Source organism: Puma concolor, chromosome D1, assembly GCF_028749965.1.
Source record: "Puma concolor isolate L17-30 chromosome D1, mPumCon1.1.hap2, whole genome shotgun sequence".
Taxonomy (NCBI): domain Eukaryota; kingdom Metazoa; phylum Chordata; class Mammalia; order Carnivora; family Felidae; genus Puma; species Puma concolor.
In genome coordinates, this window is record NC_141676.1 from 9,050,515 (window position 1) to 9,065,805 (window position 15,291).

The window sequence follows — 15,291 nt, forward strand, 5'->3', positions numbered from 1 at the left end:
TGGCTTTACAAGCGTTTCTAGGCTGACAATCTCCAAATTCCCAATTCCCTGAGTTCCAGCCTGGAGTACTTAGCTGTCTCTTGGTCTCTTCACTTGGATGGCTCTCAGGCATTTCAAACACAACATCTCCAAAACAGAACTCCAAAAACGATCTGCCTGCCTCACCCGCGAACCTGCTTCCCATCTCCCTCAATGGTACGACTCTCCCCTGTGCTCAAGCTAGAAAATATGGGGATCATCCTTGGTGTCTCCCCCTTTCTTCACCCCTGGGAGCCCCCTCAGCAGCTAGTCCCATAATTTCTACCTGGGGGATACATCACAAGGGAAGCACATCCCCTCTCTCCATCTGCACTGCCGCCATCTTGGGCCAGGCCACCCCCATCTCTCAACGGGGTGACTGTGAGTCCACAGTGCCTCCCCCTTCCACTCTGGCTCCAAATTCCAGCCTCAGTGATCTTTAAGGAACACAAATTCCATGGTTAATCATCTTACCTGATGACTTCCAACTGCACTTAGCAGAACAGCCAGCACCTTCCCAAGGCTTACTGGGTTCTGCAAGGATCTCAGCTTCATTGGACTCCCCTCCCCTTCACTCACTTCTCTCTCTCTCTCTTTTTAAGTTTATTTATTGAGAGAGAGAGAGAGAGAGAGAGAGAGAGAGAGAGAATCCCAAACAGGCTCTGAGCTGTCAGCATGGAGCCTGATACAGGGCTCAAACTCACAAACCATGAGATCATGACCTGAGCCGAAATCAAGAGTCAGGCACTCAACCGTCTGAGCCGCCCAGGCACCCCCATAACTTGTAACCTTCTATTTGTTCATTGTGTTTATTTGTTGTGTCCCCTGCTAGAGTGTCAAATCTAGGAGGCCAGCCAAGCACATAGAAGTTGCCAGTGGGTATTTGTGGAGTTAGCAAACAGGTAGATGAAGAGGGCACACCCACCCAGGAGCATGGCCCTCCATGGATATGGAGGACAGGGATATTCAAGGGGTGGGCAGAGGGCCTGCCAAGGAGTCAAGGAGACTTGAGAATGAGAGCCAGGAGGGAAATGTCAATAACCAAGAAAAGAGTGACAACTCGGCTGGGGATCCTTTTGGCTGCAGGTAACGGCAAACGTGTCCAGTGGTATAGACACAGATGAACTTTTTCATAGTCGGAACGTTCAGCGGCCAAGCTCTGGGCCAGTGTTGCTGAGGTGTTCCTGGCCTTCCGTCAGCCTCCAGCATCACATCCTCACACAACTGAGTTCAAAGACAGGAAACAAGGAGCAGCATGGGACAGACAGCTTCTGTCTTATTGTTGTACATGTCTCTCTCTTATTGGGGGGGGCGGGGGGGGGGGGCGGAGGGGCTGTCCCCAGAAGATCCCAACCGACGTCCCTCTATATTCCACTGGTCAGAAAGGATGCATGCCTGCCTGCCCTTGGACCAGGGCCGGTGCCCATCTTGCTGAAATAAAAGAATCTCTTTCCTGTCCTTGAACAAAGTTGGGCTCGTGCCAGCTAAGGAGAAGGGGGATGGCTTTTGAGAAAACAATGCAAAGCGCTTGCCCTAAGCACATTTCACAAGGAGGAGTTTTTTCTGTTGGTGTAGGGAGGTCAGATAGGATGGGTATTGAGCAGTGGCTGCTGGAGTTGATGCTTAAAGACTATGTGTGGCCCTTGAGAGAGCAACTCGCACTGGTTTGGGCTGCCCTCTGTGGGGGCTTAGGAATTAGCGGGAGAAGTTGCGGAGAGCAAGGTAGACCACCAGGAAGTTTGGTGTTAAAGGGAAGAGGAAGGATGGGACGGTCTCTGGCCACAGGAGGCAGACACAAGGAGGTTTTTCCAGTTTGGGGCAAACTTGAAGATGTTTATTGGATGAGCCAAGGAAGCCAGTGGGAGAGAGGGGGAAGCAAGATGGCGTAGTTGATTCCCTTGTCCCCGAAAGAGGCACAGGGATGGGGTCAAGTGCACAAGAGGCGGTGGCTGTTACTGGGCAGAGCAGAGAGGCTTTTCTGGAGACTCAGATGCTTTCTGAGATGGGAGAAGGGTGGCAGGATGGTGAAGATGCCCAGGAGGGATGAAGATTCCCTTCACTCTCCTTTGTGGGACAGTGGGTTCATTTAGAGAGTGAACCTGTGAACTTGACCTTTCCAGCACTTTTGTTTGAACAATCGGATATAACAGACTAAACAAAAACAAAAACAAAAACAACCTCCACCCCCAAAACGCGATCCATTTGTGTGGTCCTCCACTGGGAAGTCCAAGGACAAAGCCCGATCCTTGGGTTTTCTTGTTCAGACAGCCTCACAGCACACGGTCAGGGGAGTGGTCATTCCATCATGCCGTCCAGAGACTGCAGGTCACTTAACAGACCACGCAGAGCTTCCAGATCCTGCAGCCGATGGGCAGCAGGGTGGAGGGGGTGGGGCACACGGAGTAGGGCACAGAGGACTTGGGTCCCAGGTCCAGGCAGACCACTTACAAGCTGGGGTTCACTCGTGTCCTCCAAGCCTGCAACCCCATCTGCAGAGGGTTGGAGGGTGACAGCTCGTCTTCTCCCTCCTCTGCCCGCAGGTTTACAACGCGCATGCTCCTTACAGGGAATTAGGGGAATGCCTTCCTGCCCCCTCCACCAGCCCTCGCCGGGGAGTTTTGACTCTGCTCAGTACCCGTTGGAACAGGACGGTGTTTTCTTTCACCACTCACCCTGGTCCCTCACTGCTGGCATCTTTTCCCCTTTGTTTTTGGGAATGATGGCAGAGGGCCCAGCTAGGACGATTGAGAGCCAAACCTTTCTCCTCTATTTATCCTCATGGTAGCCATGGAGGCAGCAAAAAGCAAGCAGAAGTTTGACTAGATATATGAGCTCAATATTCCACAACATTTGAAGCTGGTGCCTACTTACGTAGGAGGCATAAAACACAACATTATGTTAAAATGAAGAATAGCCCCAACAGGGGGGAGGAAAAAAGTGCATTTTTAAGAAAAAATTCTCAGCGGGAACATTCAGATGCTAAGTTGGTAAGATTGACATCGGCTCCGCGTGTCTCCCCTTCGACAGCGCGTTAGTGTCCGTCCCCATGGTGTCCTGTGTCTCGGGGTGCAAGTTCTGAAGGGGACACATCTTCTCTCGGGTCACTCTTTTTATCTGACACGTGGGGGTGACTCCAGGAGGGCTCTGCGCGTGTCTCATGGTGTCGTAGGGGAAGCTGATGTTCGTAAGAAGCGCGGAGTGGGATCATTTTAGTCCCGTCAAAACTGCCCCAGTCAGATCAGTCCTGCCGGGCGCTGGGTCGCCTGGACCCCCCTTCGTCACGACTAAAACGTGACTAGCGGTAGCGTCTCCCTCGTGGGGTGGCTGTGGGGGTTCCATGAGTCTACACCTGTAAAACGTCTAGGAAAGCGCCCAGAGGGTATCAGTTAGTCAACCGGCAAACACAGAGTGCCCGTAGCTTGTCGGCTGTGCCTCATGGGAAGGAAGCCCCAGAGGGCGGCTCTGTGTCTAGGAATCAGCATCTAGCTGGAGAAAGAACACGGACCTGGTGGGAATCAGTAGACAACCAGTGCAGCCTCCAAGCCCTGCCTTTCCCCGCGGCCTGGACGTCCTGGAGGGCCAGCAACTGCTGGGTGGGGTGTGCTGTCGGCCCAGCCCTGCTTACTCTCCCGGCAGCCAAAGCCAGGAGAAAGGAGAATCTGGTATTCATTGTGTGGTTGTTTCTAATTTCCTTCTGCTTTCGAGATCCTCTTCTGACGGAGAACAATGCCCTGAACAAGGCTCCGGCTTCCTCGGCCAGGCACCCGCCCTGCTGTGGGGGAGGCGGCGCCCAAGAGAACGCAATGGCGGGCACTCCAAGGGCAGAGGGCCTTTGACTCCTGTCCTCTGACAGTGCTGGGGATGGCGAATCCCAGCCTCTTGTTTGCTGTTAGATCCCTGGGGCTTTGAGCGAGTCCTCTGCCCTCCCCTAGACACCCCCCCCCCACCCCATCTCATTTATGAGTATTGTTTTTAAACTGTCCCTATTTTTCAAGGAAGGACAGTCCTCCCTGTATCACCTTCCGGGGCCACCAGGCTGGGCCATGTACCCCAGCAGGAGGGGGTGGTGTTGGGTCCTTGACAGCATTGCCCTGGCCAGGGCCAGCTCACAGCCCGGCACCGGGAGGGATCCTCAGCAGAGGGTCCTGGGCGGACATTCCCCCCCCCCCCCCCCCCCCCCAGCCAGTGATGTGCAAATTTTGTGGAGGCAGAAGACCCAGGACTGGGTCCAAAGAAAGGGCGGGGTTTCCTCATTCCTTTCTGTCTTCATACTTGGCCTCTTGTTTGTGGGTCTCAGTACGTTTATCGGCCTCACCGGGTTTCTCCGGAAAGTGGAGAGAACCCAGAAGTGAGTGACCTTCATGTGGAATGGGGCCAGAGGAGGCCGGAGGGCTGACTAGGTTCTCCCAATCCGCAGGGCTTTACTGCGGGAGGTGCTGTGGGGGCGGCAGGTGGGAATCGGAGGCACAAGGGCTCCAGCAGCGAGGTCGCCTCTGAGCTGGGACCAGACCGGGTGGGTCGCCCATGCTTAAGTCCATCCGGTGCCCCCGTCACCCTCGCTGCACATCCACATGCCCTCCGTGCCCTGTTCATTTCATCATCCTCTTGAAGTAGATTTATTAAAAAAAAAAAAAAATCCTCACATTTAATTAAAAAGAAATCTTTTTAATTATGGTCACTACCATAAATGAAATCCGACAAAATGTCTAGTAATTGTCGACAAGTTCGTAACGGTGAAAATGCAAACATTCATCACGGAGCTGCTAAAATCTTGGGCTTTGTGTATGTTCCTGGTGGTCTCCGTGGGTGTCTGGTGGTGATGTTGGGGGTGAGCTTGACGTTGGCAAGATGTAATGAGTAGGGTGATTCGTGCCGACTGGTGACCCCATCAAAGACGTTTCGGGAAGGCCTCCCTGCTGCTCGGCCAGAGGCCCCCCGGGCAACGTGTCAGCATCTTCAACGTGAGGAAACGCAGTGTCTCCTTCAGAGGCTGGGCGAGGTTGGACTGAATTCATCTAAGGTGGTGTGAACAGTGCCTAGTGCATAGTAAGCGCTCAGTTAGGTGCTGACAGCCGCCATAACTTGGGAGATCCCAGCTGAGGGCTGCCCTGGGTCGGGGGGGGGGGGTCCCCTCAGCCGCAGGCTTGGCGACAGGGCGGGGACAGACGTGATCTCCAGGCCCCTCCCGCTCTCCACCCATCTCTCTTGCTCTCCAACTCCCCCGTTGGAACAGGTGCGGCCAGGCGGGATGCCCATCAGTTCCCTCATGATTAGAGAATTAAAACGAAGATGTGGTCATGGCATGAGTCATCGCGAAACTCCCCTGTGGGGATGGGTGGTCGTCTGTGTCCCCTGGAGGCTCTGGAATGGACTCTCAGGGACGACCGCTGGTGTGCACACGCTGGGGGCTTGTCGGATCTGTGTCTGCTGCTGTGTCTGAGCAGCCCTGGTTGTTTCTGGAATGGGATGTGTGGCTTGGAGGGAGAAAGTTGCTGTGGGAAGCAGTCCCAGGTTCCCTGGTGGGACTGGAAATTCTGCCTCAAGCCCTGGAATTTGGACTTCCTGTTTGGCCTGGCTTTGTTCCCCCACATATTTGGCTCTGGCACATCCTCTCCCTCCCCTCTCGGGATCCGTTTCCTCATCTGTAAAATGAGGGGGTTGCACTAGATCGTATCTAAGGCTCCTTTAAGCTTGAAAAAGCTATGATTTGCCTCCCACTCCCTCACTGTTCCCTCAGGCCTCTTGATTGACAGAAGGAAGGTGGGAAGGAAACAGGAGGAACCAGAAGAGCCAGGAAGCTGAAGAGCCGGGCATACTGGATCCAGCATACTGGATGGGCCCACCGCACAGGCTTTTCCAGCCCCCAAATCCAAGGCGCTGAGGCTGGGATAAGCCTGCGTGAGGGGAGGAAGGGGCGAAGGGAGGAAAAAGCAAAGGTTTCATAGTAAGTGTCCTAGAGATGGCAAGTGGTTAAGCAAATAAATGATGATAAAAGGGCAAATCTGGGGAGAAAAGAACACGCTCAGGGGAAGGGTTTATAAAGAGGGACCGCGAGAGTTGCTAGGATGGGAAGAATGTGTTGCAAAGTGATCACAGCTCGGGTTGTGGGAGTAGGCTGCTGGCTGGAGAGTGTCAACAGGGTTGGGGGGACAGGTGGCCTCCCTTCTCCTTTCCAGGTCATTTTGCAAGATGCCCCTTCCCCTCATTAGGGGTGCCTCCTCTGGAATTACAGCAATGCAGTCAGTGCGTAATGGCGTCTGTGGATGCTCTAAGGCGGCCTTAGGATAACGGTCTAGATGGCCCAAAGACAGGTGGACATTATCCTGTGAGTAATGACACGTGAGCCAGTCATGGTGAGTTTTTCCATGCGACCTGTGCTCCTTATTGAAATAGCAGCCAATTGGTTGTCTCCAAGTCTAGAGGAAGATACTTAGAAAGCGAGAGTAAAAGAAATTAACATAGAGAGGATGTCTTCATGACCTTGGGGTGGGCAAAGATGTCTAAAACAGAACACCCAGAGCACTAACCACAGAAGAAAATTGATAGCATTTTATGAAAAATTACCACCTCTCTTCGTCAAGAAGTACTATTAAAAACATGGAAAGGCAGGATGCCTGGGTGGCTCAGTCGGTTCAGCGTCCGACTTGGCTTTGGCTCAGGTCGTGATCTCCCAGTTCGTGGGATCGAGCCCCGAGTCCGGCTCTGGACTGAGCATGGAGCCTGCTTAAGATTCTCTCTCTCCCTCTTTCTCTGCCCCCGCCCCCCGCCCGTGTTCTCTCTCTTGCTCTCTTTCTCAAAATAAATAAACAAACCGTTAAAAAAAAAAAAATCACGAAAAGGCGAGCCTCAGACCCGGAAGAAGAAATCTGTAACACATATATCCAACCAAGTATTTGTTTTCAGGATATATAAAGAACAGCTGTAAATCAGTAAGAAAAAGACAATGACCCCATAAAAATTGGGCAAGAGGCTTAACAGACACTCATAAGATAGTCTATCCAGGTGACCAAACAAACTATAAAAAGGTAAGCAACATCATTCATTACTCATGGGGAAAATGCACATCAAAACCACAAGGAAATATCACCACACACCCACCAGGATGGCTAAAAAGAAAAGCGTGACAATACCAGGTGTGACTGAAATGCAGAGCCATTGGAACTATCACACCTTGCTGTGGGGGAGTGTTGAAAGGCACAATCACGGAGGAAAAGTGTTTGGTAGATTCTGTTCCAGCTAATGATATGTCTGTTCCATAACTCAGTCATGCCCCTCCTGGGTACATGTATCCAAGAGATAGGATGACACAGAGATGTGATGGACAAAAATGTTCAAAGGCACGGTCTCCAGACTCGAAACACCCCACATTCCCATCAACTAGAGATTGAAGCAATAAATGGTGGTAGATTCATACAGTAGAGTATACACCACAGTGAGAGAGATTATGTGTTACAGGATCATTGATATGAAGGTCAAGAAGAGGCGAAGCTAAAACATGAAGAGTAAACTCATAGTTATATATCTGGTGGAGGCATGGACTGAGAAGGTGCATGAGAGAACCTTGTGCAGCACTAGAAATATTCTAGGCCGGACCAGGGTGGTCTTATATGAGTGCATATGCATGTAAATGATTATCGCGCTGTCCCTTTAAGATGAACGCATTTTATTTTATTTTACTGTTGTATTTATGTTTTCATTTTAATTCCAGTTAACGTATATATACGTATAACGTATACGTATAACGTAGTGTTATATTAGTGTCAGGTATGGAATAGTGTATGTAATTCAACACTTCCGTACATCACCCTGTGCTCATCACAAGTGCATTCCTCATGCCCTCTCCTGTATTTGTGTTATACTTCGATTTAAAAAAATGAAAAGGACGACCTGGGTGGCTCAGTCGGTTGAGCGTCCAACTCTTGATTTCGGCTCAGGTCATGATCTCACGGTTGTGGGGTTGAGCCCTGGAGTCGGGCTCCCGGCTGAGCCTGGGGCCTGCTTGAGACTCTCTCTTTCCTTTTCTCTCTCTGCCCCTCTCCCCTGCTTGTGTGCATGTGTGCTTGTTCCCTCTCTCTCTCTAAAGAACAAAACAAAACGAAACATTGAATGGGGAAACTTCCCATGAATTTATTCCAGTTGGGAGACGACCTGTGGTTTCCCATTCACCTGCTCATCCTAACTGTTCTGGGTTGTGAGTTCTCTGAGAAGGAAATACTGAGCATTGGCCACAGCAGTGAATATCGTGAGCCAAGCCTGGGCCTCATCCCTGCTCCTCTGAAATTGGGAGGCTCTCGGGAAGTTATTTAACTTCTCAAAGCCTTTGTTTCCTTGTCTGTGAAAAGGGGACTGTGGTACTTACCTTACAGTTTCATCACGAGGGTTGAATGAGGTCATACCTAAGAAGCACTCAGCTCAGCACCCGGGTCATAGCAAGTGCTCAGTAAAGGACTGGGTAGAAATGGCAAAGCCAACACTGAACTGATTCTACCTAGGTCTCTTAAAGAGGCTCAGCACCTTTCTCCTCGAAACGATTTAGCACACGTTTGAAAAAAAGTTACACTAACGTTATCTCCACAAAGTAGAGCCATTTTGTGGATGGGGCGGAATCTCAGTGCTTCAGTAAGGTGTGGGGGAGGGAGGTCATTTTCAGCTGGACTGGGCAGAGAGAGGTGTTAAAGCTGGTGGGACTGTCAGCAATGGGTAAGATTTTTGTCACAGAGAGAGGACCAGGAAGGTCATTCAAATTTGGGGGCTGGGGGAGGGAGGTGGTACCCGGAGGGCAAAGGTGGAGTCTGGGAATGGTGAGCGGGCCGTTTTGAGATGGCGCCTAAGATTTATGGAGGAACAAGTGGAAGATGAGGTTGGAAAGGAAGACTGGCTCAGATGAGGTTCCCCCCTGCCAAGGAACCCAGACGTTTTCTACAGGAAGAGGAGTCGCTGACCATTGCTGAGCAGGGAAGGTACAAGATGAAGCCGGGATGTGCAGACCCACAGGGGAGGTCAAAGTGACTGGGCCAGGAGGCCATTGAGGAGGGGAAGCATGCAGGTTCAGGTGGGAAGGAGTTATGTGTGATCTGGGCAGAAGCAGCGGGATGGAAATGAAAGGGTAAATAGATGGGGAGGAGCGGGGTTGGACTCCTGAAGTCTTGGAGCCAATTTCTTGAGTGATGAAGCAGAGAGAAGGTCGGTGCGGGGATGCCAATGAAAGGGATTTCTCAACGGTTCCACCAACCGGGTGGGGGGGGGGGGAATGCATCTCATCCCTTCCCGGGCCCTCACCTTCAAAGTCTGCTATTTGCACGACCCCAAGAACACACTGCCCTCTTCCGGGTTCAGGCTTAGTACGGGACACCCAAAGAACGGACACAGCCTTTCTACAAACTTCCTTTCCACCCTCGCCGCCTGGGAACCACACGGAGGGAGGTGTGTCAAGACCAAAACTAAGCCAACAGCAGAACCTTTTCCCAGTCTCCCCCTCCCAGAGACATAAGAGTTTGGCTGGATGCTCTGCCGAGGGGTCGGAAGGGTCTTTCGGCAGCCTGCGCAAAGCTAAGGAACGGCCTCCTGATTTTATGGAGAGACGCAAACCGTGTTTGGAATAAATATCCCTTTGTTATTGTTGTTTTACAGGGCTGTAGCAGTGGCCAGGAAGAAAACCGCCCCCTCTGAAAGTTGTTTTGGTGACTGTTCTTTGGAGCATTGTTCTAAAAATGGGAAATTACATATTGCCGTGCCAAAGGAAACAAACACCTGAAATTAAAGGAATACCTACCACGAGGTGGCTCTCAGAGCCCCAGCCAGTTCTGGATGCGGGGCTGTTAACACAAGTTTCACTTGGTGCTTTCTTCACTTTTAAGGGGATCGGGTGCTTCTCCATTTGTAACCAGGGTGGGCTTTGGTGACTACGGGGCTCCGGTGATTGTCTTTTACTCATTCACTCAATAAACATCTATCGAGCATCTCCGTTGGGTCAGTGTTGATGGATTTCACGACTCCCTTCTCTGGCCTTGTTAAAAATCACCCAGAGAATCGGCTACAGGCAGGCGGCTTTCTGGTTACTTTTTGTCAATTTTCAGAGTCCGTGCACGATTTCTGCCTCTAAATGATGGGCAGCTAGAGAGACCCCCCCCAGCGCATTCTCTCCTTCCTCTTCTTTCTCCTCTCCCCCTCTCCCTCCTTTCTCATTCTACTCTATTGATCTACAAAAATAAAAACGCTATTCTTAACATGTCAGTAAATACATTTCTTTACACATATGATTTTTCAAGCTTTCCAGTTATGGGACTACATACAGAAATTCTTGTTCTAGGTGTGAGACGTCAAAAGGTAATTTTTGGGGGGCACCTGGGTGGCTTGGTTGGTTGAGTGTCCGACTTTGGCTCAGGTCATGATCTCACGGTTCGTGGGTTCAAGCCCCACGTCGGGCTCTGTGCTAACGGCTCAGAGCCTGGAGCCCGCTCTGCATTCTGTGCCCCTTCCCTGCTCACACTCTCTCTCTCAACAATAAATAAGTGTTAAAAAAAAAACTTAAAAACTAGTATTTTTGGTTATCTGGTTAATAGTTGACATTTATCAACATTGATATAACTGCAAAATAATCAGGTCTTGAAATTCATCACGTGTGAAATGAATACATTTCGGATAGATTTGTGGTTTAGAGAGATTCCAGTTCCATAAGCTGATCTCATCTCTGCTGGAAGCAAGAAAGATGGGAGCAAGGGGAAACAATGAATCTCAAACTTTTTGGAATGCGTAGACTTTGGTTAGAGCTGGCTGCCCACGAACGTGTGCATTCTTCCAATGGGTTGGCCATAGAGTGATGGCAGACCTTCTTTGGGAATCAGGGTTATCTCTCTGGGACCACTTGGTTACTGATGTGGTCCCACCTGGAAGAAGAGAGGTGGGGATAAAAAGGGTCTCTACGCCGATAACATGCTTAACACATGTTCTATCTTCGCTTCCACATTTGTTTCAACTTTTTCACTAGAGGCTCAAAAGTAGGACCCCGCTATACTAGATTACAGGATGCAGATTCATATTTGAATGAATTTATTTCCCTTTTATTTACCTGGATTTTCTCATTTTGTCCATGCCTGGCAAGAGAACACACATTTGGATCATGCCCTCCTGGGGCTCATGTTGCAGAGAGGAAAGCAGATACAAGGGAACGTGCTCTAGTGAGATATGCGTATGACAGAGTGTAGATGAGATGTGACGGTGGTGAAGAGAGCCCCTGGGCCTGGGAGCATCAGGGGCAGGGTGGGAAGAGTCCAAGAGTGAGTCTTTTTTATTTTTTTTATTTTTTTAATGTTTATTTTTGAGACGGAGAGAGAGCACGAACTGGGGAGGGGCAGAGAGAGAGGGAGACACAGAATCTGAAGCAGGCTCCAGGCTCTGAGCTGTCAGCACAGAGCCCATCGTGGGGCTTGAACCCACGTATTATGAGATATGACCTGAGCCAAAGTCGGGTGCTCAACCGACTGAGCCACCCAGGCACCCCTAAAAAATTTTTAATGTTTATTTATTTTTGAGAGATTGAGAGAGCGAGCGAGCAAGAGAGAGAGGCAGGCAGAGTGTGAGTGGAGGAGGGGCAGAGAGGGAGACACAGAGTCCCAAGCGGGCTTCAGGCTCTGAGCCGTCAGCACAGAGCCCGATGCGGGGCTAGAACCCACAAATCGTGAGATCATGACCTGAGCCCAAGTTGGACGCTTAACCGACTGAGCCACCCAGGCGCCCCCCAAGAGCTGAGTCTTGAAGGAAGTGTAAGTGTGCTAGATGTACCAGATAAAAATACAGGATGCCCAGTTAAACTGGAATTTTTTTTTTTTTTTTTTTTTTTTTAAGTATCCTATGGCCCAGATATTGCCTAGGTCACGAAGGGAGGAGTGTGGGTCTTCAGGTGGCTTTGGGGGAGAGGAAGAGGTGACTTCGGTCAGTGAGAACTGCCTGCAAAGGTGTGGAGATGTGCACAGTGTGGAGCGGGTTGCCTGTTTCAGATAGAAACAGTAACGCAGTAACGCAGGTAAGTGTCCCCTGAGGAAGGAGGTCTGCCCGCCAGGAAGGTCCTCTGTTCTGGGCCGGTGGCATCCGATTCCCCTTTGGCTCTCCCTTCCTTCCATTTGTCTGTCTTCCATCCATCACACCCTAGAGGCTGGCTGGGGAACAGATGAGGAGGGGAACCTGGGTCTTTCTCATGGCTTTGTGGCCTTAGAACCTGTTTGAGGGGACAACACGAAAAGGGTCCCGTCTCTCAGAAGAGGCTGCACCCTCAGCCTCCCGACCCACAGCTGCAACCAGAAGCATATTCATTAATTTGCTGGGAGAAAGGTCTAGTAGACTAGACGAGCATATTCTCCCCCTGTGGACAAGTTACAAGGGCTGGGTGGGGAGCAGAGAGTGTACGAAGGGACTGGCCACGACCCAGTCAAAGCTCGTCGCCGGCAGAAGCTGGAATATTCCCCCGTTGCCCCTTCTTCCTGCTCAGGACCCACCTGTCTCTCTGGCTCCGTTGCCTCTCCCTCCTCTTTGGCACGCCAGCCCTTTCTGTTCACCCAGCGGGGCACAGTACCTCGGGTTAGGTCTGCACGTCCTAGACGACACCCACATTCTAGCCCTGCCCCCCTCACGTGACTCCCTCATCACCTTGGTGGAGTACAGGATGTGGCAGAATCTTTTCTCGTGGTTAGAGACAATCTCTTGGTTCCTCCCCATCCACTGTGTGAATCTGCCAGCCCGATTGGAAGGGCCACCTTATTTCCAGGCCTGGTCTGTTGCCGCACCCCCCAGTATCGAAGGGGGAAGCAGTGGGACTTGAGGTCAGAGCCGCGGGCAGCACCAGTCTCCAAGGAGGGCCCCCCCGGGGCCTGGTGAGGAGTCTGGGCTTTATCCCACAGGTGACTGGGAGCAGAGAAGGATTTTAAACAAAAGCATGGCGTTTCTGTTGACTGACAGTCCTGAGGAGAATATTGTGGAAGGGGCAAGACTGAAATCTTAGAGACTCTTTGGGGGCCGAATAACGATTTCCAAAGATGCCCACGTCCGAATCCCCAGAACGTGTGAATATGTTAGGTTCCACGGCAGAGGGGAGTGAAAGTTGCACGGGGAGTGAGGATTACTGATCAGATGACATTAAGATGGGGAGAACGGCCTGGATGACAGGGTGGGCCCCGTGCAATCACCAGGGTGGTGGCAGAGGGAGGCAGAGGAGGAGATTGGAGCCAGAGAGAGCATCGGAGAGGCTGTACCGCTGGGTTTGAAGGTGAGGGAAGGACCCCAGGCCTGGGAGTGAAGGCTGCCTCTGGATAAAGGGGGAAAGCAAGGAACTGATCCTGCCCTAGAGTCTCCAGAAGGAACACAGCCTGTTGCCATCTTGTTTAGCACAGTGAAACCTTTTTGGACTTCTGATCCCTCGACCTATGAGATAACAAATTTTTAAAAATATTTATTTATGTTTGGGAGAGCCCGAGCAGGGGAGGGGCAGAGAGAGGGAGACCCAGAATCTGAAGCAGGCTCCGAGCTCTCACAACCTGAGATATTTTATGAGTTAACTAGACTTCCGTGATAGGCTAGGAATCTATTCACTGGGTGGGGAACAAATCTGAGTTCCAAACCCCGACAATGGGGGCTGCACGTGTTGAGTTGAATCTGTTCTCCGATTTTTTTTTTTTTTTTTGCACGTACTGTAGTTTTATCATTTTAGTTGGCCCATGGAAATACGTTGGGTGGCTTCCTCCCGATGATTCATCCTCACATTGTCCCATGTGCCTGTCAGTGTGTTCTGTACGTGCTTGGGAGGGTCATTCCCTAATTACACGTTTCAGAACGCGTTATTTGTTTTATCGTCTAGCTGAAGCCATTCTCAGTGGCAACCGCCTTACGGTGAATTACTACCCACCAATCCCTGGCCTTCACCAACAGCATGCCTGGCATCAGCCGTAAACTAGACATAATTTTATCCACATCATCTCGATCAAGTTGACGAGAGCTGGTTTTGCTTCCTCTTTCCTGCCTTGTGAGTCATTTATAGATTTTTCTGCCAGGCTAACCTCAACTCTCTCGTGTGTTGAGGGTGAAAACTTCAGTCTTCCTGTCCATCTGTCAATTCAGGGTCTGTCAGTTCAGGGTATACATCGACCTAGGATAAGGGCGAGCCCTGGGGTTTTACAGTGTGACCGGACCCTGGGGTTTGTTAATTACCGCTCCTCTTTTCTTCCGGAGTAATTGTTCCTTTGTTTTCGGATTGTGGGGGCGACAGGGTGTTTTTCTTTTCTTCTCTTTTTTCTTTTTCATGTTTATTTATTTATTTTGAGAAAGAGAGACAGAAAGAGTATGAGCAGGGGAGGAGCAGAGAGAGAGGGAGAGAGGATCCCAAGCAGGTTCCGCACTGCCAGATGTGGGATCGATGCGGGGACTCCATCTCACAAACCGTGAGATCATGACCTGAGCTGAGATCAAGAGCCGGATGTTTAATCAACTGAGCCACCCAGGCTCCCCAAGACTGTCTTTCAAAGACCATTTTCACCCAGATTCACACTTCAGTTGACAATGTGATCAAGAAGTATGGTCTTGGGGCGCCTGGGTGGCTCTGTCAGTTAAGTGGCGGACTTTGGCTCAGGTCATGATCTCATGGTTTGTGGGTTCAAGCCCCGCGTCGGGCTCTGTGCTGACAGCTTGGAGCCTGGAGCCTGCTTTGGATTCTGTGTCTCCCTCTCTCTCTCTCTCTCGCTGCCTCTCCCCTGCTCACACTCTCTGTCTCTCTTTCAAAAATAAATAAACATTAAAAAAAAAAAAAAAAAGAAGTGTGGTCTTTCCCTAGGCTTCTCAGAGGCATGAACACCAAAACTAATGCAGTGCTAAGAACAGATAATATAGATACAGATATATTTTTTATTCTGCTTTGCTGAGATGCATTTTTAAGTTTTTTCTTTGTCTTTACATAGTGTGTGCAACGCTTCTCGAATGCAGGAAGCTTATGTTCAAACACTGGCCTCTCTGTGTTTTAGTTTGGCGTCTTCGTAGTGAAAAGGGCCGATTATAGAATTATATATTTATGTGATACAGTGATGGACAACCCCTTTCTCCTCCTCTCCTCTTCCTTCTTCAAATGCAGGAGCCATTCTTAGCTTGAGGTCCATTCAAGAATAGGCCAAGTCTTGAATGTGGGCCGTTGGTCATAGTTCCTGGACCTGTGCTATAACTTACGGGTGAGCATATGCAGACAGAAAAGAACCCAATGAACATTCCTTCAGTCCTCTAATTACCTTCTGCTTTCTG

General features: G+C 50.5%; 1 long non-coding RNA gene across 2 annotated transcripts in view; it reads left to right on the plus strand.

Moving 5' to 3' along the window:
• The window catches only part of LOC147576413 (uncharacterized), a 55,766-nt gene extending 46,085 nt beyond the window's left edge, over positions 1 to 9,681 (plus strand). For both annotated transcript variants that reach the window (XR_015240777.1, XR_015240776.1), the window contains one exon: positions 9,649 to 9,681. This is a non-coding gene — a long non-coding RNA (uncharacterized LOC147576413). The remainder of the gene's footprint in view (positions 1 to 9,648) is intronic.
• Positions 9,682 to 15,291: the final 5,610 nt, after the last annotated feature.